The sequence below is a fragment of the Zeugodacus cucurbitae genome, chromosome 6 (genome assembly GCF_028554725.1).
Source record: "Zeugodacus cucurbitae isolate PBARC_wt_2022May chromosome 6, idZeuCucr1.2, whole genome shotgun sequence".
Taxonomy (NCBI): domain Eukaryota; kingdom Metazoa; phylum Arthropoda; class Insecta; order Diptera; family Tephritidae; genus Zeugodacus; species Zeugodacus cucurbitae.
This window is the reverse complement of record NC_071671.1, coordinates 22,269,554-22,296,107: the sequence shown is the minus strand read 5'-3', so window position 1 is coordinate 22,296,107 and position 26,554 is coordinate 22,269,554. Positions and strand designations below refer to the sequence as shown.

Sequence of the window (26,554 nt, the reverse complement as noted above, 5' to 3'; positions counted from 1 at the left end):
TAGGCAAATACTTCGTGCTTGTGATGTATTTTGCAATTGTAAGCTTCATACAAGCTCTGTACAGGAAGCTCCTTCTTTTCTTAGTTAGATTTCTTGACTAGATGTATCATTTGTAACCTAGCACCCGGAAAAAGATTTTCATCATCTAAGTACATTCGTCACCGAGTAACATGGGCTATCCTTGGTAACTTCAAACAAGGGATCGAGTCTTATTTGTAAGGTTTCGAACTTTGGAGGATCGACGTAAGTATACATAAATCTACAGAACGAAAAAAATCTATGAGAATGAACAGTCTTCTTTGGATAATGGTTTGACTAGAACACTATTTCAGTGGTTAAACTCTTTCCATCATTGAAGAAATCCAAGATTTCCAGCTTTCTCTGTGTATCGATAACTTTGAGTGGCAAAAATTACGAACCATTGAAGTCAATGTTATGGACATAAATTGTTAACCCTAGTTTTGCTCTAGAAATTAAGTATATGTATGTATATCCAATATAACATATTTCGAGTATCCTTTCAACACAGAACTTACTAAAATAACACACAACAGCTTTCTCTGCAAACATAATTTTAACAATCACTTATTAAATTACACAATTATATTGTGCAATAAGTATGAGGACAAATGCTGCATAATAATCTTAAGCACAAATGTAAATACTCCTTATTTTACCTAGTACTTATCTTCAATGTGAGTGTTTATGTAATCATTTGCATGTATAAATATTGGAATTAATTTGAAATTCCTTCCTTCCGTATTGAATAAATTAATATATTTAAAGTAATACAAACAAAATATATCAATATTACTATGTTAATTAATATATTACATGAGTGATAGCATTACAGAAATATACACGCCCTTTCCCTTTATCCACCGCTCTTCCATTCCAAATCTACTGTTATGTGGTAGCTGCAGGCATCTGATAACATTTTACGTAGAAATTTAGTTTTAATTAGTTCGCAACTCACATGTTAGTAATATAAACTATGTAAATTACGGGGAACTTTCGATATGTCAGCGAATTTCACAATACAAACATGTACTACTGACTCAAGAGAAGATAGTCGTTATTCGGGTGTCGTTATTGCGTTCCGTTTGATCTACCAATGGAATCGACCCTACGGCAATTGCAAATTAGTTTTAGTACCACGAATTGTGGATAAATACAAAACAATGAATGGAAAGAAAACAAATTGGCAATACCGTGGGTGCCTTAAAAATATTTCTACATTTTGTGACACATGGTTCACACAAAACCTCATGGGAGTGTCTACTGATGTTCAATCGAAGTCCAATCGGACTTTGAAACCCTAAACGAAGCACAAATCTATATTTATCAGCTCAGGAATACTCAAAATAATCAACTTTGGATACTTCCGATACACAAGTTCCCTTAATACGACTTTAGTTAGTACATAGGCGCCAGTCATCGTTCCCTATAACGTCGGGCCTGCGTGACGAGTACGACTTAGATTCATAACCGGTAAAAGCCTTTAGAACGATTAGCATTCCTCAAACAGATTCAGAGAGTATCCAAAGAACTGACTTCGGAACTTCTGAGTATGAACTTGACCAAAACCGAATCTCGAGCATCGTTTCAAATACCGTCAGGTTTCTGTAGTCTCGCAGATACATATGTATATATTTGATGAAAGGTTAAGTTAGGTTTTCCAAAGACATGTGGGAGTTATTCAGTCAATAAGTTCAGTTCAATAAGTTGTAAACTACTTCGAACGGTTGATTATTTTAAGAATAATCCAAAATGTTTTATTATGCTAAGATTCTACAGCGAATTCTCTACTCTCTGAACGATTAGGTTAAAGAACAGGACTTCAAAGGCTGTCATCGTCAGCAAACATTGTGAGAACACACTGAAAGTCCCCAAATAAAACAAAAGAATATTGTTGCTAGAAAGAAACTTAATGTCTTCTACTTAAACTATAAGCAAGGTTCGGAGCTCAAGCACTTAATAATTAAGAAACGATTCGAGGTTAAAGCAATGCCGTAAATAAAACACAGTTTCAAATAAATTATATAAACTTATCAACACTTTTCTTTCGTTCTTTAACGGAAGCAGTCAATCTACAAGGTCTCAGACAACAAAAAGGAAAATAAACGACAAAATCAATAAGAAAACTTCGATAAACCGCAAGCATGACACGAAGAATGACAGACGAAATTGGTTGTCACAAAAGCAACGACAACAAAAAGAAAAGAATAACCAATCTCAGCAACAACAGAAAATAAAACTGAAACTAACCAGAAAACCGTGAACGAAAGAGAGAGTAATTGCTGTCTTGACATCGAAATTGTTAACAAGGCTAACGTCAGCGCAGACAACTGTTAAGCTGCAACAGAAATAAACTGTATATTGAAGAAATCAGCAACAATGACAACAACAACAAACTGCACTATCTGACTGCAAGCTGTCAATGAGCTCGTACAAGTACAAACAAGCAACTATAGATGGCTATCCGAGTCTCGCTGCAGCTCAATGCCACCAAGACATGCTATTGCCACGCTCCCCTAAGAGCGTTGTCTTCCAGTTTGGCTGCCAGATTTCAGTGTCAACTGATTTACTCGTAATTTAATAAGTTCGAATTTAGTTCTGTCACCTTTTTTGTTTACTTAACCTTAGATTTGTTGATACTTTTTTGTAGTTCTGTTGTTGTTGTTTTATTTCATGTTCTACATGTCTTCATGGCTTAACGAAAAGACGTTAGTCAGGGTGGAGGTTGAGGTATTTTGTTGTGGGAAATTTGTTTCCAATGTCAACTTCTGATACTGGTGGTGCGAGTTCTATAAGAGGCAATGGCGGAAATCCCACTTATGTTTGTAGAGCGTAGTTCCCTCCACATTATAACCAAAGTAGTCTTCTTATAGAATTACATTGCTCTGAGCTTTACGGATCTGAAAGAAATCGAAACATCTTCTGAGATCCATCAAAAAGTCAGGTCAAATCTTTCTTCTAAACAAATCATTTTTCTACTTAGCGAAGGTCTATTTCCAAAGCCACTTAAATACATTTGTGGTCCAACGGAGTGAAATCCCTACCCTACCAAAATCATTAAAAGAAGTAAGAAACACATTTTCAGTAAGGAAGTCCTTAAAGTATCCACCCCTTCTGAAAACTGTATTGGAAATAAAGATTTTAGTGAAAAAAAGTATCATGAATGCGAAAAGAATATTCTGTCGTTAGCAGACAATATGGAGTTCAAGTCTCTTTTAGAGACAATATGGAGTTGGAGAGGTTATAAACCTTTATCGCCAGCAGTATTCCTTTCCTCTTCAAATATATTCCTTTGAAGTAATTACTTTCAAAATTTATTTTAAGAAGTTCATGTAAGTAAGTTTGTGTCTTTTAATCCAAAGTTTTACCCCGAAACCGTTCGCGAATTAATTTTCTAGAACGGAAAACAGTAAAAAGTGAGTTTGTATCTATATTGTCCATACTGTAGTGACAGTCTCTATATAGACCTGGCGAATGCTACCAAAGTGAAGACCTTGATCAGAACAAAATCCCATTCCCTCTGCTACATAGAAGACTGCTATCTCTGTGAACATATTTATATAACCTGCGAGGAAACCAAATGGTCGCACCTCCGCTGAGAATATATCATTATAGGTCTTACTGATAAAAAATGAATTAGATAATTCCTCAATTATGGGTATCGATAAACTCTAAACCATCACTGAATGACTTTACGTTTTATCTGAAGATAATATGGTTCCAAACGTCCTGATAAATCACAACCTAGTAGAATACCACTATCCACTAATTGTGGAATATCAACAACCTTGCTTATATCGGTCTCTAAAACTTATTTAATATTACTATATCAAGAGCCTAACCTCATTTAATTCTCGAAAATCTAATTTATCCCAACCGCCACTGTAAACAGTAGTTGTTGTATTTACATTTACTCCATTTATATAAAATCTGTGTTGAAAATACGCCTTCTGTATGACCTGTTGTAACTTGTTGAATTCAATGTACAGGCATTAAAGCATACAACCATGTATCAAACACAGAGTTGCATTTAGTTGCATATACAGTTGTTGTATTTATAGTTGTTGTAATGTCAGCAATTTCAACTGCAATTCACAATGTGGACCAGAGCCTTCCACCTGTGCTGTCCAGCCGGTCAACGCACCAATCTACAAGGTCTCAACTGCCAACAGCCGTGGGTTGAAACATTTCAACCACTTGCCATCGATGAATCGCTGTCGTTCGCCAAGTGAATTATGTTTTTACTTCAAAAATATAATTTTTTCCTTTATTTAGTATTTTTTCTCACTATTACTTGTTACACTTGCTTCGCTTGTTGCTTATTAGTGTTTTGCTGCTAATCCGTGGCAATTAGTTGTTGTCAGCAACAACAATAGCAACAAACAAATATGTAATTATACTCATTACACTTGTAATTGAGTTATTTATTGAGTACAACTGCGCGAATGACAGTCTCTATGTACGCAAGTGGATGTGTGTAACACAATTATAGTTGAAAACTTTTCTACAACAAGTAAAATGATATGTTGCATAGACATACTCACACACAATTAAATATGTTAGTGGATATATTCAGTTATGTAATTTGATGGCTGAAACTTTTTGGGGTGTTCTGGCTGAGAGGTTGTGGAAATTCATTAAGACGTAGGATTATATATCCATATTTTCATAAATTGTGGGGTTCCTGTTTGCGATGGAATGTGTGGAAAATTAATGGTTTGGAAACTAAGACCGTTTCTAAAAAATCGAATTGCTTTCGTGCCAAGTGAGGCAAGTCTCTAGTTCATTCTTAATGAATTTCTTTCCGTTTATTCTGGAGCGATTTTCATAAGTATATCAATTTTTGTATAGCATTATTTGTACAAATGAAACTTTCGAATATGAAAACTATTTATTGGATACACCCACACAGCAGTTGATTAGAACATCTCTCCTGTATTTGAATTGTATCGCGAGTATATGCCATTAATTTAAAGAAATCCCTATATGTCCCTAAACACCTCGTCACAAACTCTGAACAATACACACATGAAACCTCAAAAAACGCCATAAAAACACTTCTAGATGGCCTCATCAGTTAGTTCGAAGAACAATATTTATTAACCTCGCTATTTCCGAATATGAGAGTCTTTTTCGCAGCAAAATAGACCGGTGTTTTCAACTGGGATCCTTCGTGACATTTGTCGCGAACGTCGATGCTCTCAACCTTACCTAGCCTATTCCGAAACGAAAAGAACAATGGATCCCTAAGTCATACCCTTTCACAAGTTATGTTGTGACAAAATTCTGGACTTAAATTAAAGCGTATATGTTCTGAAATTGATTCCTATTATGATATCGTTGTAACTAAACGGGTAAGTCGGTTCCGCAGCACGTAAGAGTTTATAACTTAATGTTGAGAGCTGTATCCTACAAGGAAACTGGGCCAAAAGAAATGTTCAACTCTATATCATCAACTTATATTGTAAAGAGTGAGTCTGGTTTCATCCTATTGACGTGTCTCAGAAAAGTGTTCAAAGAAACTGTCAGCCAAGAATGAAAAGGTTGGATTGCAATAATGAAAACTGATACCCTGGAGGCAAAATGTTATTAGTAAATGGAGGCCATACCGTATTCAATATAAGCTATGAATAAAAGCATCAGTGATGTATAATCCGAACTGAAAATAGGCGATTCTTTTTCAGAAACAAGGAAGACAGTTGACAATAATGGTTTGTCAGAAATCCTATTAATGTCTAAACTTTGAAGTGTCTACAAAATGAGAGTGCGAATTTGACTCAACCTATTACTGATTCAAAGTCCGGATCTTGAAAATCTACAAATATAAATAACACATAAAAACCAATTGGTAGAGAAAATCTTCTGGACTCATTGAAAATAGATGCAATCTCGGCTCTGAGCTTTAACTAAATCGATCGTTTTACCAATCCAGCGAGCAGGAGATCATTCCAAAACTATATCTACATAACTATTATATGCAATAACTCTATAGTAAACTCATCATGATAACTCGAAAACCCTTTGTAGTTGGTTAAAATCTTGATCCACGTAAAATTGTAAAATAAAGATAAAGCTCTTTCAAATAGTGAAAATTAGAAGGAGAGGAGGAGAATTAAACTTCTATTCCGACTCTATACTGCATAAGCTTTTCATAAAATATTTAAACCAGGTTTAAAGCCGGACTTTGATTTAAAAGCCTCGCAAAAATTACTTCATATTTATTTTCCCCAAAAGAATAAAAACAAAAATTTATGTTTAAAAATCGCATTCTTTTTCACTCATTGTGTCGCTTTCTCATCCAATAACAAACTGAACGCCTTCATCAACTAATAAACTCTTTAATTTTTATTAAATCCTTGACAGCGTATTCGCGACACATATAAATAAATACACACAAAGTGATTTATAATGCTTTTAAACATAAAATGCGTAAATAAGAAATATATTTAGCTTATTTATTTTCATTTTTATGTGAAATGTTTATGAATGCGAATGAGCGCTGTCAGCGCATGTGTCCTGGAGTGTGTGTGGGTTGCAATGAGACAGTGTGCGCGTGAAGAGGAGTTGACTGAATGGTTTGCAGTTTATTTAACTGTATATTTGCATATGTCGCTGCATATGGTGTATTTGCGTTTTGTGACTGCGTTTATGGCGTAAACGACTACTGTGATTATTTATGGGAATTTGCATATTTTGTGTGATAAAAGAGAAACAAGAGAATACACTCGTAGTATATAACTCGTAAAAAACAGGCGTGATGTCGCCAGAGTGTTGCTGAGCGCACACACAGCGTGGGTTATGCGACAAAAATCATGAAATTGTGATACGAAATGGGAAAAATTGAAGAAGAGTGAAATTGCATACAATGTATTTAAATTATTTCACTTCCATTTTTTTAAACAGGTGGCAACCTTATATTTATTTTATATTTTTTTATACTCTCGCAACAAAGTTGCTAAGAGAGTATTATAGTTTTGTTCACATAACGGTTGTTTGTAACACCCAAAACTAATCGAGTTACATATAGGGTTATATATACCAAAGTGATCAGGGCGACGAGGCGAGTCAATATCCGAATGTCTGTCTGTCCGTCCGTCCGTCCGTGTGTGCAAGCTGTAACTTGAGTAAAAATGAAGATATCTTGTTGAAACTTGGCACATTTGTTTCTTGGCTCCATATGAAGGTAGCTTTCGAAGATGGGCAAAATCGGAAAGGATCGCACTATGAAGGGGCATATTTGGATGTAATTTTGTTGGGGAAGTGGGTGTGGCATCGCCCCTTATGGGTCAAAAACCATATCTCAGGAACTACTCCACAGATTTCAATGAAATTTCAATATTTTCTCGACACCCTGATGACACGTGTGGAACAGAGATATCAGATATCTTAATTTAATTCAGAGAAAACCTTTTTCTTCTAATAGTGTATCTCTATACCAGAAATGGTCAAAATCAGGTCATAACTTCCCCTAGCTCTCATATAGCAAATTATAGGATTTTCAAAAATACCATAGGCTTTTAATAGCTTATAAATCGGGTAATATTTGACATTTCTTAGCCAAATTAAATGAGTATGTTGGTGATGAAAATGAGTTCAATCGGCCCAAGAATTACTTCAGCCTATATACCATATATGACAATTTTCGTTTTTCTATTAGACTTCATACCGAATATATGGGTCAAATTGTGTGTTATCTTAATAAAAATATAGCAATAAATTGCGAGAGTATAAAATATTCGGTTGCACCCGAACTTAGCCGTCCCTTACTTGTTATTAATATATATATTTATATGTTATATAGTAACATTTCTTTATACTTCTCACTGATCCACATTCAAACGCGACACTGTCTTCTGTTATTATGCAACAAATTTGACAAGCAGCATTTTCATTATGAATAAGTGTAGACAGTCAGACAGACAACCAGCCAGCCAGGCAGGCAGAAATCAGAGCACAGACATTGATGTAGATGCTCACACATCCATGATTTGACTAAAAATCATATGTTGCATGCAACGAAAGACAAAGGAAGCGACAAAGCATCTAAGCAGATTTTTACACATACCTACATGCAGATGTACAAAGAAGGTGAAGAAATGTTGACAAGGTGAAGCTCCAAAAAGGTTTAGATATCCAAAATTTAATCGAACTACTCCTAAACTAGTTACTGTGTAATCAGTAGGTTGGAACTAGTTAAAGAAAAAAATTTAAGTCGAGGTGAATATTTAAGAAAAACGTATGCATATCGAGGATATCTAGATACTAGTTTTAGCACCTTTAAAAGGCCCATAGTAAATTCAACGGTACTAGAACCACCTCACACCACAATATCATCTCAGAACCAGGCCTTTATGAAGTTAATCAATTTCAAAAGTTGGATGTGTGCATCCTTCGAGATTTCTCTTACAGTAGTCATTGTACAGTATCCCCAGTCTGTTGGTGTATCTGCTAATCAGACAGTGACTTGTTAGAAATCCTTTTAGAGTTTTCGTGTCATTCCTTTTAAATTTCAATAGTCGACATATACGATCTCTATTCTATTCAGACCACGTTCCATTGCAAGTTTATCGTGAAGTAGGAAGTTCCATTGATAACTCAAGGCATTCCTTTACTACCGTAGAGAGAAGGCTTACTTTTGTTGTAGTAAACTCTGCTTGAAAGACTCTGCAGTGATCTGATAGTCTGAAGGCGATTCTAGTATATAATTTTTCTGAAAAAGACACCACCTCCCGCTCGCTTATCCAGTTTCTAGTTAGGATTCGTCCGTATACTTATTTCTGAGTCCTTGTCTACCTCGTCTGTATCCCACTCCTTTCTACTGGTAATCGAGAATAACTAATCCTAAACCAGTTTCATTGTAACTAGTTGCTGAACATCTTTCGAGTTTGAATGAATTGAATGAGGCACATTCTGACTTAACGGGGTCTAATATACGTTGTTGAGTGCGAAACAATTGTGAGGCTCTCTAGGCTTCCCTGCATCCAGAAAAAGTTACTATCTTTTTCAAACCTGCAAGCGGACGTCACCGTCAATGAAGAGATCTATAGGCATATTATTTGTTTGTTCATACTTAGAAATTGCTCTGCCAATTGACCAACTAACATAGATCACGTTCTTTTATTCTGTTAGACTCTTCTTTGTAGAAGAAATAAATCCTTGTCTATTGAAATCTAATAAAATTTTAATTTTAATAAGCAAATACTTATTTTTTTAGATTTAATAACAGGTTAATGGACTAACTATTAGTTTTTCTTAATAAGCATAAGAATGAATGGTAAAAATTCTATCCTCTCTAGTATTTTAACGACTACTGCAACAGTTACTAGTTAGAAACTAATTCTTTAAAAATATTTGATTTTTATTGAGTAGTCCAAAAGGTACTAGTTCTGAACTAGTTGGTAACTACTTGTATTGCAAGCAAAGATCAAAAATTAAAAATTAAATTTTTAATTCTTAGCAAAATGTCTTCCTCTAAACTTGTTTAGTGAATATCATACTTATATACACTCATCATTCAAATTGATATTTGCACGAATACATTTCTGCAGACAACGCTTTTAATAGCCGCTAAAATACTATATTTAAATTCCAACGCGACACAAACAATTTCGCGCGCATTTTCTCGCACTCCTTGATGTTTATGTTTCCTCAATGACTACATGGCATGCCACATGAGGCGCGGAAATATGCGTGTAATACATAAATACACAAAAAATATATTAATGTAGTCGCATGTGTATAGAACAAACTCTGACAAGATGCCTTTGATATATGTATACATATGTGTATATATATATATACAAGTTAGAAATAAAAAATAAACATATCTTATATGCATTTGTATGAGTAACTTTATGTGGCTATAAAAAAAAAGATATTGCGTCAGCCTTCCTTGCCTCTTCCTGCGCCCACACATCTGCTTGCTCGGTGCCAGAAACAATAATTTTTGACATGTTGCCTGAAATTGCCAAAGGCGACAAGTGACATTTATGATGAGCGTGCACACAACCGTCACATATGTATGCAAATATAAATATACATACATACATACATACACATATAGCATTCAGAGAAATTCAACAAACTCAGCTTAGTTGTATATTTGCGCTGTTCCTTTCACATGCATCTGCGTCGCGTATGTTAATAAATTTTGCTACTGCTGTTGCTGCCCGCGAGCGTGCGCCTACTTGCCGCATTTTGTGGCAGGCAGGTGGGTGGCGTTGCTGCGCCGTCTTGGCATGCAAATATGTGGAACACACACCGAAACACACGCGCGTACAAATACAATAAATTATTTTAGACGCAATATTTATGTGCTCTATGTTATAATATTCACGGTAATAAACATATCAACATAAACATCGCTGACTTATTGCTAATAATTATTATAATCAACCGCTGAAGGCTGTCAGTTGAAGTGTTAATTTCAAGAATTTCAGCGTTGAATTGAGTTGGTACATGAAAATCACAATAAAAAGTTGATGTCTGGCAAGTGGTTGGAGGTAGATGGTGTAATTTTTGTGAGAATTGGTATTTTTATAATAGACTGTGACTTAGGAAGGGTTGATATAGTCTCCTGACTGATACTAGTTCGGATGATGGAAAACAAATCTATTATCAGAGATTAGAACATCAAAAGATGTGGTTGTTGTTGTAATGACACCATAAAAACTTTTGTAGCATGCTACCGAATTGGCAGTTCTTGGAGGAATATAATTACAAGTCCGTTCCGCCTACGTAGAACCGACTATCTTGGGAACGGGACCCCAAACTAACCAAATATTAGGTTTTAAGGTGAGTCGAGGAACTCAAATCGGTGAGCTTGATGAGGTCGGATGTAGTCTAGCAGGCGTAATCTCTGAGGTTAAGTTTGAGATGCCTGCTATTTGAGCTAACCGAAAGGGAATGTATTCCTGATGAGGAACACAGCGGTCTTGGAAAAGTCTTCGTTTATGAGCGCTTAGAGATTATCAATGGACATTTCCATATCAAAGACCTGCGACAAATTTTAAGGACACAATATTCAGTTTCCATCTTGAAATTTTCGATAGCGAACAGAACGTTATCGGCTTTTCCTGGAGCTCCTTAAACCCCTTTTTACCACCTATCCCTATTATAAACCCCTTTATTATTTATTAAAAAGTTCAAGTAATGGTTTAGCTCTATTTTGTATTAAATGATTACATTTTCTATAAACTACTATTATAAAGAGGAAAGATTTGTATGTATGTTTGTAATGAATAAACTCAAAAAATACTGTGCCGATTTCAAAAATCATTGGAAAGCTACATTCACCCCGAGTAACATAGGCTATATTTATTGCTAGAATCTCAACTTTCTGGAAATAGTTTCCAGGTGAGGGTATCAAAAAGACTCCGTGATGAAGAATCTTAATCTGAAACTTAAAATTGTCTTGCAAGTCATTCTCTTCGCATCACAATCGCGTGAAAGAGTCGAGTAACAAGCGCTCTCAGCTAGAGCGCTGAACAAAATTTCAAAACCTGCCAAGTACTCGCTTGAGAGTCGAGTACGGAGCGTGTGCACCGGCTTGAAGATCAAAATATTAGAAATATACAAGCTCGCACTAGGGATCCGAACTTTGAGCGTTGCCAACGCTTTCATAATCAGAGAGAAAGACAACGGGCATAAAAGACCAGAGGTCGTAATAAGTTTTAGCTCATTACAAAAAAAATATAATTTCATGTTCGGATTTTCCTCATTTTATTTTTTTTTTATATGAACCCACGCAAGAAACGGGAAAGTAAATACATATGTATGGGAGAGTGTGTATAACTATGTAAAAACTTTTGAAATGTTTGTTTAAACCCGTGCGAAGCCGGAGCGGTCTGCTAGTTATTCTATAAAACATTTACATTTTCTATAAATTAATTCACAAATTACTCTTATTGAGCTACAAAGCACACATTTGAAGACGTGTAAACGGCTTAAAGAGCACTTACCGAATTTATTTCCCTCAAAAATATACATTTTAGCAAATTATACACAACGCGTGTCCTTAATAGTTTGTCATTACTCAAAAAATTACTTCCCTACAACAACAATAAAATAACAAAAAACAAGTAAGTATCAACATGCAAATGAAAATATGTGGCAATTATTCAAATTTTGAAAAATTACAATCAGCCAAAATTACACAATGTCCTGCTGGGGGCCACTTAAAAATCACGCACACAGCAAGCAATTACAGTTATGTGCCAATATGTGCCTACATACTCACATATAAAAGAAACTTAAATTCATACAATTTTATTTATATTTACACCAACATAACGGGCCACACTTCATAACAATTTCAACAGCTCCAACTGTGCGTGCGTGTAGCGGAATCGGCAAGGAGTGTAGCAGGATTGGCAAGTATCCTGCTGCCTACAGAGGAAAAGCTTGAAAGCCAAGCAGCAACCAGCAGTTGAAAAAGCAGTCGACTAATGAAACATTATGAACTGTTTTGTTTCGAGCGGAAAATGAGCATACTCCATCTTAGACGCGTGGTGGGTGAGAGCAGACGTTACCCTGTAGGGAAAATTTTATGAAAATGATATTGCTGTCATAAATAAAATTTTAAATTCTTATTCATTATTTTATAATAAAAGTGTGATTTTATCTTTCGTGAATTGATAGTATTTTAAAACTAGTGACAAACCAGTTACTTTCAGTCCAACTAATCGACTAGTGTGTTTTAGTTTAGAATATAGACAGTTAGGTCTACGTATTCTTATATCCAATTCGAAACGAAAAGAGTTCTGTATCTATCGAATGAATTCTTTTTTTTTTATAGAGCTCGAAACCTCTTTTTTCTCCCAAAAGTATTACTGTTGGTGGTACCAAGTCAAAAAGTAAATCTCAACGATCTTATCGCAAAAAAAGGATAGTTTGAAGAACAAAATGTAAGGTGTTCCGTATTCGTACAGCTGTATGTATTGAATTCGAGCTAGTTCCCAGAAAGACTAAATTATTCAGAATTTAAAGATCCATATCTAAATGAGACTTGATTGGCCTTTTCAAAGTGTTCAGTATAACACGGTCCGATATGTGAAATGCAAAGGGGATTTCTATGATAGTTGACTGAGATTATGAGATTAACGGTTTAATAAAAGATTATTCATCTCAAACTTTAACTGAGACATCAAAAATTAAGCTTATTCGCTATAGATCTTGATTTCTAAAGATCCTAGCTGTCTCTGAGGGACCAGTTCATATCCTAAGGTCTAATATCTAAAGAAAAATTTAGTTTCCAATATAAATAAGTTTATTTGTCAACGTAAGAAATGGGTGAAGAAGGTGGTTAACCAGAAGTCCACCAAGGTGTGGATTTTAAATTCCATAGATAGATAGCTAAATGGGAGTCATCTGAAATCAATTCGAAGTTCGCTAAAACCTATCTTAAGTCGGTTCAAAAAAGCCAAATGGACTTCAAGAACACTTTTTGACACAAAGTATAGTCTAACCTCAAAATAGGTATAGTCGGCCTAAGATAAATATATTGCCCTTGATTTAATTGGCGATTGTTTATCTTGAACTAATTTAACGAAACTTACGGATACTTCGAGACTTCACTTGAAATACACACTATATAAAAATTGCAGTGTGATCAAGGAGAACTGTCTTCAAAAGGAGGTTAAATAATCATACTTCAAGAATAGCGATAACAAGTAAAGTCTTGAGAATAAATTTCGATCTCTTTTTCGCTCGAAAGATTAAGCAGAGCGATTTAAGGTAAACCAAAAATATTCTTTATTTTCGAAAAGCCAAATGGACTTCAAGAACACTTTTTGACACAAAGTATAGTCTAACCTCAAAATAGGTATAGTCGGCCTAAGATAAATATATTGCCCTTGATTTAATTGGCGATTGTTTATCTTGAACTAATTTAACGAAACTTACGGATACTTCGAGACTTCACTTGAAATACACACTATATAAAAATTGCAGTGTGATCAAGGAGAACTGTCTTCAAAAGGAGGTTAAATAATCATACTTCAAGAATAGCGATAACAAGTAAAGTCTTGAGAATAAATTTCGATCTCTTTTTCGCTCGAAAGATTAAGCAGAGCGATTTAAGGTAAACCAAAAATATTCTTTATTTTCGAAACCTTTAAGGGAACAAAAAAGAATTTGGTAAAGCGTCTTCAACGTTATCAGTAAACTACAATCATAATATTAAAAAAGACAAAAATCTCTACTCTTCATATTCTCCTTATAAAGTGTCCAACAGGGTTGCATTTGCTTTAAAGATTTATATCTTTACATAAGCTTATTTGCATAGTAATGACGCGCCTCCAACGCGGACCTCAGCCCACAGCCAAGCCTTTGCCACGCTAAATTATAACCAACTCTCCCACTTTATTACCAAAAGAACGTAGAAATAACTTGCCGAGTCTACTGGCCGCCGTTGCAATTGATGGGCCTCAGTACAGCAATTGGGCGACAAATTGAACATGGCGCGCGCACTGTTGGCGTAGGCTTCGGAGCGCTTTTTGGTGCTACAGCAGTTGGTGGCTCAATTCATTTGCATACGCTCCAAATGTATTTATTTCCGGCCAAAAGACCATTTCCCGTCGATTTTTAAACATTTTTCTTGCCATTCCCTTCTACAAATAACAACAACATAAAGTATATTTAGCTACACACAAATTCATCAAAAGTCCATTTGTTTAGCTGTCAGTCGAAGCAATAAAGCGGTCGGTCGAGTAACGAGAAAAAAGAGCAAAAAAATAATAAACAAACAACAACAAAAGTAAGCAAAAAAATGCCATGAGCACAGAAACAACAGTTGCGCCGATTGTAATTGTTTTTATGCGTTGTTTTAGTCCTCTAGGCGGAAGCGGAAACACGCTGCTCTAACCTCAAAATAATAATGTACGAGTAGTATCGCGAGTGAAAATATGTAAAGGATATTTATTTATTTTTTTTTTTTTTGTTTTTTGCGCACATAAATTTTTTGAAACCATTATTTTTACGCCAAACAAACTAAAAAAAATATACTTCTTCACCGCCCATTGTTCTGTAATTAAATACGAAATTTGTGAAACCATTTTCCTCCAACATTCATTCATACTCACTCACACACGAATAATCATAATAATCATCAAATGACTGATTGACCGAGTGAATGAGTGTTCGTTGAAGCCATCAATCAAAATTATGTGTGTGTGCGGCCATTGGAATGACCGACTTTTTGGCGCAAGAGTTATGTTGTGCGCCTTAAATTATGCTACAGTAAATTTGTAAGTCTTTAAAGATTTTCATGTACCTTAAAATGGAGTATTAAAAGTAATTGCAGCTGTATTTTAAGCAAATAGTCATATCGAACGCCTTCAGGTATGCTACAAATATTTCTAGATAAACTAAAACTATGCTAGAACTTTCATTATTTTATTTTATAAAGCCACTACTAAACTTAATATAGTACGATAAACTTTATATATGACTTCAGCTGTCTAAAAGTAGGCTAAGACTTAAATTATTAAATTCTACTAAGCAAAAGACTCAGTATGCAATGATTTAAGCCGAAAATAATACTTGTGCAATGCAAATACACTATAAAAATGTATTGAAAGGGCAAAAACTCAGCAAAAAAATATATACATTCCAACGCATTTATTTTCGTATTCCTCCCATACCTCTTCTTTACTCTCCGCCTTAATGTCGTGTAATGTTAACGCCATTACTTTTTTGTGCGCTTCCTTGGTCATTTGTAATGACGTGAATTTTGACAGCAGCAGTTGATCGGGAGCAATGCGTCTCGACGTTATTTATGCCACACCGCTGAAGCATGAGCACTGCATGGTCAATTCACGTGCTGTGTTTTGTTTTAGAAAAAATTAGAATAGAAAATGTGAAATGAAATAATTTTCAAAATTAAATTAAATAATTTGGAAAAATCGCTCTAGGAACTATTTTCAAGACCCAAATAATGTTACAGCTAATTTATATCTAGTTTACGATCAACTAATGCACAACTTCTTTTCGGACCAATGCTTAAACTAGTTTTCTATTGTCCGTTGCTAAGATTTATTGTATATGTAAACACCTAAAATTTTAATCGCCCGAACTGATATTCGTATGGCGTCTGAAAAATGTTTGAAAATCTCTTCATGATTTAAGAATTCCAGTAGAATAACTTTAAACATTGGAAAGTAAAAAGTCTATGGTGCAGAAGCGTGGACGATGTCAACATCCGATGAGACGGCACTAGGAGTTTTCGAGAGAAAAGTTTTGCGGAAGATTTATGGTCCCTTAAACATTGGCAACGGCGAATACCGCAGACGGTGGAACGATGAGCTGTACGAGTTATACGACGACATTGACATAGTTCAGCGAATAAAAAGACAGCGGCTACGCTGGCTATGTCATGTTGTTTGAATGGACGAAAGTGCGCCAGCTCTGAAAGTGTTCGATGCAATAGCCGCTCGTGGAAGCCGAGGAAGAGGGAGGCCTCCACTCCGATGGAAGGACCAGGTGGAGAAATACCTGGCTTCACTTGGTGTTTCCAATTGAATCCAAACTGCCAAAAGGAGAAATGCGTGGCGCGCTGTTGTGGATTCGGCTATAACCGCGTAAGCAGTGTCTATGCCAGTCAAGAAGAATAAGAAAAAGTCTCACAGTCTCTCTGGCGAATATTGAGACTGGGACAATATTGTACCATATTGTTTTTTAGGCAAAATTTCACGAAAAAGCAACGACGTGTGACCTTATAACAAATGAAACTCATGAAGCTTATAAAAACACGCCTAACCTTAATGGATCTACAGACAAAATAAATATATCAACATAATGAAAAAATTATTATTATTATTTAAAATTATTTTGGGTTCAGAAGATTTCTACACCTCTTAGAGGCCCTACCAATCGAAGGGTTATACTCAAATCAATATTTCTATTAATCTCACCCCTCGCTAAACAATTTTCAGATATTTCTGGTTGAGACAATAACTGAACCTCTTAGAGAGCTCTGAACTTTTAAAAAAATTAAATTAATTTCATAAGTTTCTTAAGAATAATTGAGACTATGCATATAAAATATTCTTCAATCAACCCTTATCACACACTGTACCTGTTTCTGAGCTTCACCTCCACACCAAACCTTACTATCAAAGTCAGTCATCTATTGAGTTAATAAGGCATTGGAGGGTGTGCTGGTGGCACAGCAGAAAATTGCATACTCGCCCACCGCGACATAAACTGACTGCCAGCCAAATGGCAACGCATGCGATTTTGATGGGACGCACAAGCAAGTTGATGACCGAGCGGTGGGGCCTGGACGACGGCCCCCAAGTCGTTGTTTATGGTAAGAGGAAGACATTATTTTGGCATTAAACATGGGCGGTCTGCGGACTTACAACACTGAAATGCATGTAGGGAGAATGTGTGCGCTACGTTGCTGGCGGCTAAAAGAAGGGCGAATAGGGCGAAAGCTTGGCGGTAACATTCGTAAACGTCATTAACAGTTGTAAGTACCGTGGGTAGAAGCCTTCAAAGCGCAAAGTCGTCGTCGGTTATGTAGTTTTCATTTGTTCTCTTTGAGTTATTTTTACTACAACTTCGTCTCATTCTCGTAAGCCGACGGGGATCATTATTTTACCGCTATTGCAGCTTTAAGGAGGGTTTGCTCAAATTACCGTTATGTTTTGACATTCATCATGCCATACTACTTATGGACGGGCGTACATCTAACGGTAGACGGTCGGTTGGCTCGGCGTGGCGTGCGAAGCATTAGTCGAGTTGAAGTGAGAGCCTGACGCTGCTGAAGAAGATGAAATTAGAAAGGTAGTAAATGTCCTGCAATATTTCGTGCATTTCTACAGCTCCTCGGTGTCATTTCCTCTGTACATCTTATCATTTCACAATTCAACAGCGCTAAGAAAAATGTCGTAAAAATGCGCTCAAAAACACATACACCAAGGAATAAGTACGTATCATATAAGGTTAAACATAAGAACACATCAGAAGAGCCCGCCCTTAACTACAGTAAAAACTCAACGGTATACTTCGCAATGCTCATTAGCGCTTGGGAGAAAACAAATATGACTTTCAGCTAGCCACTCACCAGCCGGTGCCTTCAGAAAATTTATAACGTTTTATTGCTTTTTTACTTTTGTTTTTCTGTCTTAATGCTTTCCTTTTTATTTCTTCCCCACACCTGGCGCTAAGCGCGATAATCACACAGGTAACGCGAACAGTTTATGTATCCCAACTCATCCTTGCGTTCTCCCGGAAAATCATTTAATTTTCACCCAAACCTGTCGTCGGAGTTTATTCTTCCTGTTGTTTAGCTCATCTTCTGCGAATTTTTATTTTCTCATATTTCTTATTTTTTAATATTAACTGAGATTATCCCAAATTTTTGCGGATTTTCATTTTAAGTTGACATTAAGTATTTGGTCCCAGGAATTTATTATTTCGGCGTGACATAAAGAAAATGACGGAAGCTTTTCTAAATTTTTTCTCTTTACTCAAACTTTTAATTATTTTTTTTTCATAAGCTGGAGTCAATATGAAATATTAAAAGAAGTTTGGTTCGAATACCTACTAGAATATATTTGTTAGTCTGCTATTCACAACTACGCCATCCAAAGTCTTCAGAATAGGATCTTTCACTCAACATAACCCATAAATCAATCAATTCACTGAGCTTATGATATATAAATATGTCGGCGCACCCTAATGGTGTGTGGATATTGGTACGCGTGTGTGAGTGTATGTGTATTCGAGGGCTGCTATATATGTTTCTGGCCTAGGCAACACTAAGTGTTGCCAGGAGCCATCTGACATTTCCATTGGAAAGTTTGACATTTTTTAGCATAACATCACTCAGAACGTTTTGTCATTTAATCGTGAATTGTTTTATTTACAGGGAATTAAAAAATTCATCTCGGTCAAAAAATGGAATTAACTCGTGAACATTTTCGTGCGATCATTTTTCACATCTTTCGACGTGGATTATCGCGACAAGAGTGCATCGATGAACTAAAATCTTTGTATGGCTATGAAGCCATCCCATAGCACAACGGTACAACGAATTCAATCGTGGCCGACGCTCGCTCAAAGACGAATTCCGTGAAGGTCGTCCAAAAACAGCCGTTGTGCCAGAAAACATCGATGCCGTACGTGAACTGATAATGCAAGATATCTTCAGATAGAGGCATGCCTATGCATTTCTCCCACCAGCATACATTCGATATTGCATGAACACCTGGCCGTAAAAAAGGTTTGTTCTCGGCTCAAAAAAAGTGCTTCGAAAATTGGTTTGAGCGCATGCAAAAGTGTATAAATCTTGATGGAGAATATTTTGAAAAACAATAAAACCATTTTCGTTGATAAATATTCCTATTTTCATTATTAGGCCAGAAATATATATAGCAGCCCTCGTACAGTTTAGGGCTGACAATCGCTCAAAAAAAGGCCAAAAAAAGTGCTTCGAAAATTGGTTTGAGCGCATGCAAAAGTGTATAAATCTTGATGGAGAATATTTTGAAAAACAATAAAACCATTTTCGTTGATAAATATTCCTATTTTCATTATTAGGCCAGAAATATATATAGCAGCCCTCGTACAGTTTAGGGCTGACAATCGCTCAAAAAAAAGCCAAAAAAAGTGCTTCGAAAATTGGTTTGAGCGCATGCAAAAGTGTATAAATCTTGATGGAGAATATTTTGAGAAACAATAAAACCATTTTCGTTGATAAATATTCCTATTTTCATTATTAGGCCAGAAATATATATAGCAGCCCTCGTACAGTTTAGGGAATTTCATTAGAAGACTAGATTCTTCATTATTGCATCAGCCGTTAAGCCGTAAGCACAACAGGAAGAAAACGACGTAGAGTCAGTCGTCTTGAGGACTTGACATAGTGAAGTTGTGTTAAAAATTAATATTGTAAAGTGTGCAATTAAAATATTGTGAATTGTGAAGTGTGAGATCGAAACCCGCTGCGCTACAACAATGTCTAACGAAGACATTGATATTCCGACATCAGAAGTGGAATCTGTCCATCTGCCTCAAGCATTGGATGGACCATGGCGAACTATGATGGAGTTGCAGAACCAAAATTTAATTGAACTTGTACGGGCCATAAGAACAACGGTACCTGATGTGGGACAGAGCAAATCAGTGCAACTGCCCAAATTCAAAGCAGGCGCCAACGCTTCATCGTGGTGTAATACGGCTGAAATAATCCAACAAGAAAACGTATTAAAAGGCAGTGCGTTGGTTGTGCCATTAAGTTCAGCAGTGGAGGGAAGCGCTTCGCAATGGCTTTCGCAAGTGTGCTACGCTGATATTACCTGGCCTGAGTTTAAAGAATTGTTTATACAACGCTTCGACACTATAGAAATCGACCGACTGATAGCGAAAATCTGGCAATCCATGCAAGTCGCATGATTACGGAACTAACAACGAAGTGGCGCCAAATGGAAACTGACGAGATTGCTGTGTCTGTGACCCTTGCGTTGTTGGCAAGCTTCTATAGCCGATTGCAGCGTTTAAGTTTCACATCAAATATTCGAACCAGAGGCGATTTACCGTCTGAATTAAAAGCGTTCACTTTCAACAAGAGGAAAAGTGGTGTTATGGTGCAAAAGTCCGAAATTTATTCTAAACGGCAAAAACAATCATCAATAGAGTGTCATTTTTGCGGAAAATTGGGCCATAAAATGTTTGAATGCAGATTAAGAAAACAGAATCACTTTGCGAGTGACAAAAACGACATGGAAAAACGATGGTCACCGTGAAAAATCAAATGTAACTTGCTACAAGTGCGGAGAATTGGGACACATATCTACCGAATGTACAAAGAAGGAAGTTGATAAGAACACGGCATTCAACCGGGAAAAGCGAGTGAAACAGTGCAGCGTTGCAATACCTAAAGGATGATTGAACCACAGAGACCAAATTTTTGAAATCACCTTTGATTCTGGATCGGAATGTTCGTTAATGAAAGAAAAGCTAAGCATAAAATTTTCTGGTAAAAGATTCAATAACATTGTTATGCTAAAAGGTATAGGCAGTAATGGAATATGTAGTACTGTACAAATATTAAGTAATTAAGATAATTGTATTGAAATTTTGTTTTATGTAATAGGCGATGATCACATTCAAAATGACATTGTCATTGGCCGTGAAATACTTAATCAGTGTTTTAATATTGTTATTTCATCAAACCAATTTAAAATTTTAATAACCAAAATGGTTAATTTATGTACTGGCAGTGAGCCAGCCGATATTAATACTGAGCTTGAGGGAGAAGACAAAAAAATCCAATAAAACTACATTCATTGTTAGCAAAGTACTCAAATCTATACTAATATTATAAAGCTGAAGAGTTTGTTTGAATAATTTTTTTTGTGTTGGATAGTCCAATTATCGAGGAAGGCTATAGGCTATATATGTAGCATCAGGAGCGAAGAAACAGTGGTAAATGTGTAAAAAACGGGGGAAATTATTTAACTTTGAGGGCTTCCGTTCCTTGCGCTGCGAAAGCGGTTCAAGATTAGATACGCTAAGGATCGAGAACGGTTGGACCATTCTTGATGAAATGTTCAGAGGTTGTTCGTTGTGGATCTTGGAAGGTTTAGTTGGAAAATTGTAAAATTCCAAAAAGTGACTTTTTTCCATACATTTTTTTTTTTCAATCTATCTATAAAAAAAACAATTCGGAAAAGTCGGAAATTGGTTCTCGCATCTACTGGAATTACAGCAACGCTACTTGAAGTTGGAAGAACGGCACTTTCGACATTGTAGCTTCAGTTAAACATGCAAATCTAAGAAACATCTATGAGATGAGCGCAATTTTCTAGAAGCACTTGACAGAACAATGATATATCTGTGGAATAATAATCGTCGCTTTGGTGGCGTAATGACTGTTATTGACAAACACATTCTGTTATTTCGAAATCAACAGCGGCGGAGGAATTGAACGCATGTCTCAAGTCATCGTACTTGTGGCGGCACGCGAAAACCATATGATCGACCATGAATATGCGGGTGTTCCTGCAACAGGAAAGCACAGCAGAAGATTTGCAAAAAACTAGGCAAATTCTGGTTAATACTTCTAATGGTTTGAAAGCAATCCGAACATTAGCCAAATTTATCGTAACTACGATTGGTTGAGTGCACGCAGATTTTTAAATGCCAAAAATACCGAAGTCGATGATTTAATCTATACGACTTAAAGTCAACTTCCGGGAGATTTGTGTTCATACACATCGATCGATCATGTTGAAAATGAAGACCAGTGAAATTTCTAAATTCTTTGTCATTATAATGCTTTGTCATTTATTATGCTTCGCAATCTTCAAGCAGCTATTGAATAATGTAATAGTTGCAAGAATTTTTTAAAGGCACTTACAAGGGGGTATAATGCTTGATTCCCCGAATTTCTTTGAGTTCCAACGATTTTCCATTTCAGTTCAAACGTATTCAGTTTCCAACGAGTCTTGCATTTGGGATGACAATCAACAGGTCTCAAAGACAGTCGCTGGAGGTGTGTGGCATAAATTTCATTCACGAGTTGAAAAATCATATTCTCTGTACATTTACGCACCGGAACAGAAAACAAAAAATGTTGTTTATTAAGCTGAGTTACATTGAAAAAATATTTAGAAAAATCGCAAATAAATGTTTTCCAACACTATACAAATTCAACTTTGTTTTCAAAACAAATAATTGCACGTAGTGCAACGACTGCGGAGTCAGCTAGTTCATTTATAACTAGTATCCCAAGTACAAAAATCAGAATTGGTGAAATGAAAATTAGATTAATTGATCCAACAAAAACTGTACAAAGAAGGCCATATCGTTTAAGTCCATGTGAGCGAGATTTAGTTCGAGAAAAAATTAATGAATTACTAATATGTAATATAATTAGGCGAAGCTGTTGACCTTATGCTAGCCCTATATTATTGGTTAAGAAAAAAATGGTTCAGACAGGCTTTGTGTTAACTATAGAGAGGTAAATTCAAATACAGTCGCTGATAAATACCCGTTAACACTTATACAAGATCAAATAAATACACTTGGAGGAGCTAATTACTTTACATGTCTAGGTATGGCCAGTGGATATTATCAAATTCCTTTACATTCAGCGTCTATTGAGTATACGGCGTTTGTAACGCCAGATGGCCAAACGAATTTTTATCTACGCGATTCGGGCTCAGAAGGCCATATCGTTTAAGTCCATGTGAGCGAGATTTAGTTCGAGAAAAAATTAATGAATTACTAATATGTAATATAATTAGGCGAAGCTGTTGACCTTATGCTAGCCCTATATTATTGGTTAAGAAAAAAATGGTTCAGACAGGCTTTGTATTAACTATAGAGAGGTAAATTCAAATACAGTCGCTGATAAATACCCGTTAACACTTATACAAGATCAAATAAATACACTTGGAGGAGCTAATTACTTTACATGTCTAGGTATGGCCAGTGGATATTATCAAATTCCTTTATATTCAGCGTCTATTGAGTATACGGCGTTTGTAACGCCAGATGGCCAAAAGAATTTTTATCTACGCGATTCGGGCTCAGAAACGCACCTTCGGTTTTTCAACGATTAGTAATGCAGGCATTAGGGGATCTAGCAAATTCCTTTGTTATCGTCTATATGGACGATATCATTATAGTTGCCTCAACAAAATGCGAGGCGTTAGAAAGATTACAGATTGTTCTAAATGTTTTAACAGAGGCTGGGTTTTCATTCAACCTTACAAAGTGTTCTTTTCTGAAAACATCGGTTCAATACTTGGGTTACAATGTAAGTGCTGGTGAAATTCGTCCAAACCCACAGAAAATTGTAGCGTTGACTGCTCTTCCGCCTCCACAGTCAATCACTTCACTCAGACAATTTATAGGGTTAGCGTCTTACTTCCGACAGTTTATTAAGGGATTTTCACAATTAATGAAATCGTTATACTTTTTAACTGCAGACAAAAATAAATTTATTTGAAAAACGGAACATGAATAGATACGGAAAAAGATCATTGCCATTTTAACTGAAAAACCAGTTCTTGTTATCTTTGACCCAATTTATCCAATCGAATTGCCTACAGACGCAAGTTGTACTGGCTACGGTGCAATTTTATTACATAATAGAATATTATAGCAAAACTACTTCACCCGCAGAATTAAGATATCACTCGTATGAGTTGGAAACCTTAGCTGTAAACTCCATTAAACATTTTCGACATTATTTGTTAGGCAGGGACTTTATTGTTTATACTGACTGCAACTCACTAAAAGCGTCAAAAAATAAACAAGATTTAACCCCTAGAGCACCACATTGGTGGGCTTATTTGCAATCATTCACATTCGATATTCAGTATAGAGAAGGGAAAAGAATGGCACATGTTGACTTTTTATCGAGAAATCCTCCTTTAACAAAGTCTACTTCGGTCACAAAATTAGTCGATGAGAAGAGAGTAAGTTTAGCTGAAATTTCAAGCAACTGGCTTATTGCCGAACAGCGTCGAGATTTGGACATAGTCGAAATTGTAAAAAAATTAAAAGAGTTTTCTCTGCCTGAAGATATTGCGAAAACCTATGAATTGGGGGCGGGAGTTCTTCATCGAAAAATACAGAGAAATGGCAGAACACTATGTTTACCAGTGCTGCCACGAGCTTTCAGATGGTCTGTTATAAACCAAGTTCATGAGTCAATAATGCATTTTGGTTTTGATAAGACATTGGATGAAACTTACGACTTTTACTGGTTTGACAATATGTCGAAAAATGTTAAAAAATTTGTTGGCAACTGCATTACTTGCAAAATGTCAAAATCCACCTCAGGGAAAATACAGACTGAATTGCATCTAATACCAAAAGTCACTGCTCCTTGGCACACTATCCACATCGATATTACAGGAAAATTAAGTGGCAAGAGTGACCAGAAGGAGTATGTTATTGTTCAGGTAGACGCGTTTACCAAATACGTCTATCTTAGTCATAGCCTTAAATCAGACAGTGAGAGTTGCATAAAAGCCGTTCAATCCGCTGTTTCATTGTTTGGAGTACCAAACCGAATAACAGCTGACCAGGGAAGGTGTTTTACAGGCGCAAAGTTCAGTCAATTCTGTTCAGATCAGAAAATAAACTTGGTCAAGTGAAGCGAACCATGAGGACGTTAAAAAATATATTAACGGCAATTGAAACTGGAACTCAGTCTTGGCAGGATGTGCTAGGAGAGGTGCAATTGGCAATCAATTGTACAACCAACCGCATTACGAAAGCAAGTCCTTTAGAAATGTTGTTGGGAAAGATAGAACGCCCATTAGGATTACTTCCACCTAGTGACATAGAAAATGTTGTTGATCTGTCAAACGTAAGAGCGCAAGCTGCAAAGAACTGTTCCCGAGGATGTTGTTGAAAATGAAAATATTGAAAGTATTGAGGGTGTTGAAGTTTCTGAAGAAAATGAGAATGAAGATGTTGAGAATATTGAAATCACTAAAGAGAGTAAAGTAAACGAATAACAAAAGAATGACAAAATATATGAATGGCTGGCCAAAGAAAATGGCAGAGTACTCAGATCACTTGACATAGTGAAGTTGTGTTAAAAATTAATATTGTAAAGTGTGCAATTAAAATATTGCGAAGTGTGAAGGGTGAAACCGAAACCCGCTGCGCTACAACAATGTCTAACGAAGACATTAATATTCCGACAAATACATCACTATTACAAAAAGTTATCTTGCAAAATCTGTACCTTTTTGTGAAAATGTGAACTTTCTCCAATTTCGCGATACGCAGGCTTTTAAATTCTGATGGGATCTTAATATACACAAGTCTCTAATTTACAACTTGAGCTTCTCAGACCTCTGTTTAATTACCGAAAAATGTGGTTCTTTAATTAGCATGTGACGAATTGCAGCTGCACTAACTTCGACAGGGGATGGTAGCTACACAACGCACCATACGGGAGTGTGCGTAATGCTCGCGGAATGTAACTAAATATTGAGTAAAGGCATTAGAAACGCAAATAAAAATTAATCAGAAAAATAATCACTAATGAAGTGAAGTGTATTTGTTGAGTATTTAATTACAGCGAAGACAAATAGTTTTAACGCATTAAAGAATGTAAATATTAATGCAGAAGAGTGAGAGAGTGTTTAAGGAATTTGTGAAACCCTGCAGAGAATAAATACAATAATAAATTAGAGAGATCCGTCTAATTAAATTGTAAGAGTCGGCCTTTGTCAGAAAACTTATAAACGATTAGATTTGATTAGATTATAGAATATATTCTAGATTAGGTTATATATTAGATATAGATATAGATAGTATATGAGATTATAGATTTTATGGATTATATTATAGATTAGATAGATTAGAAAACTTATAGCTTCAATTAGATTAAATTAGATTAGATTAGATTATATTAGATTAGATTAGATTAGATTAGAATAGATTAGATTAGATTAGATTAGAATAGAATAGATTAGATTAGATTATATTAGATTAGATTAGATTAGATTAGATTAGATTAGATTAGATTAGATTAGATTAGATTAGATTGGATTCGATT

The 26,554-nt window shown here is 35.7% G+C and overlaps 1 long non-coding RNA gene across 1 annotated transcript in view; it reads right to left on the bottom strand.

Annotated features, from left to right (window-relative positions):
* The window catches only part of LOC128922512 (uncharacterized), a 62,027-nt gene extending 36,678 nt beyond the window's left edge, over positions 1–25,349 (bottom strand). The window contains exon 1 of the long non-coding RNA XR_008471736.1: positions 22,385–25,349. This is a non-coding gene — a long non-coding RNA (uncharacterized LOC128922512). The remainder of the gene's footprint in view (positions 1–22,384) is intronic.
* Positions 25,350–26,554: the final 1,205 nt, after the last annotated feature.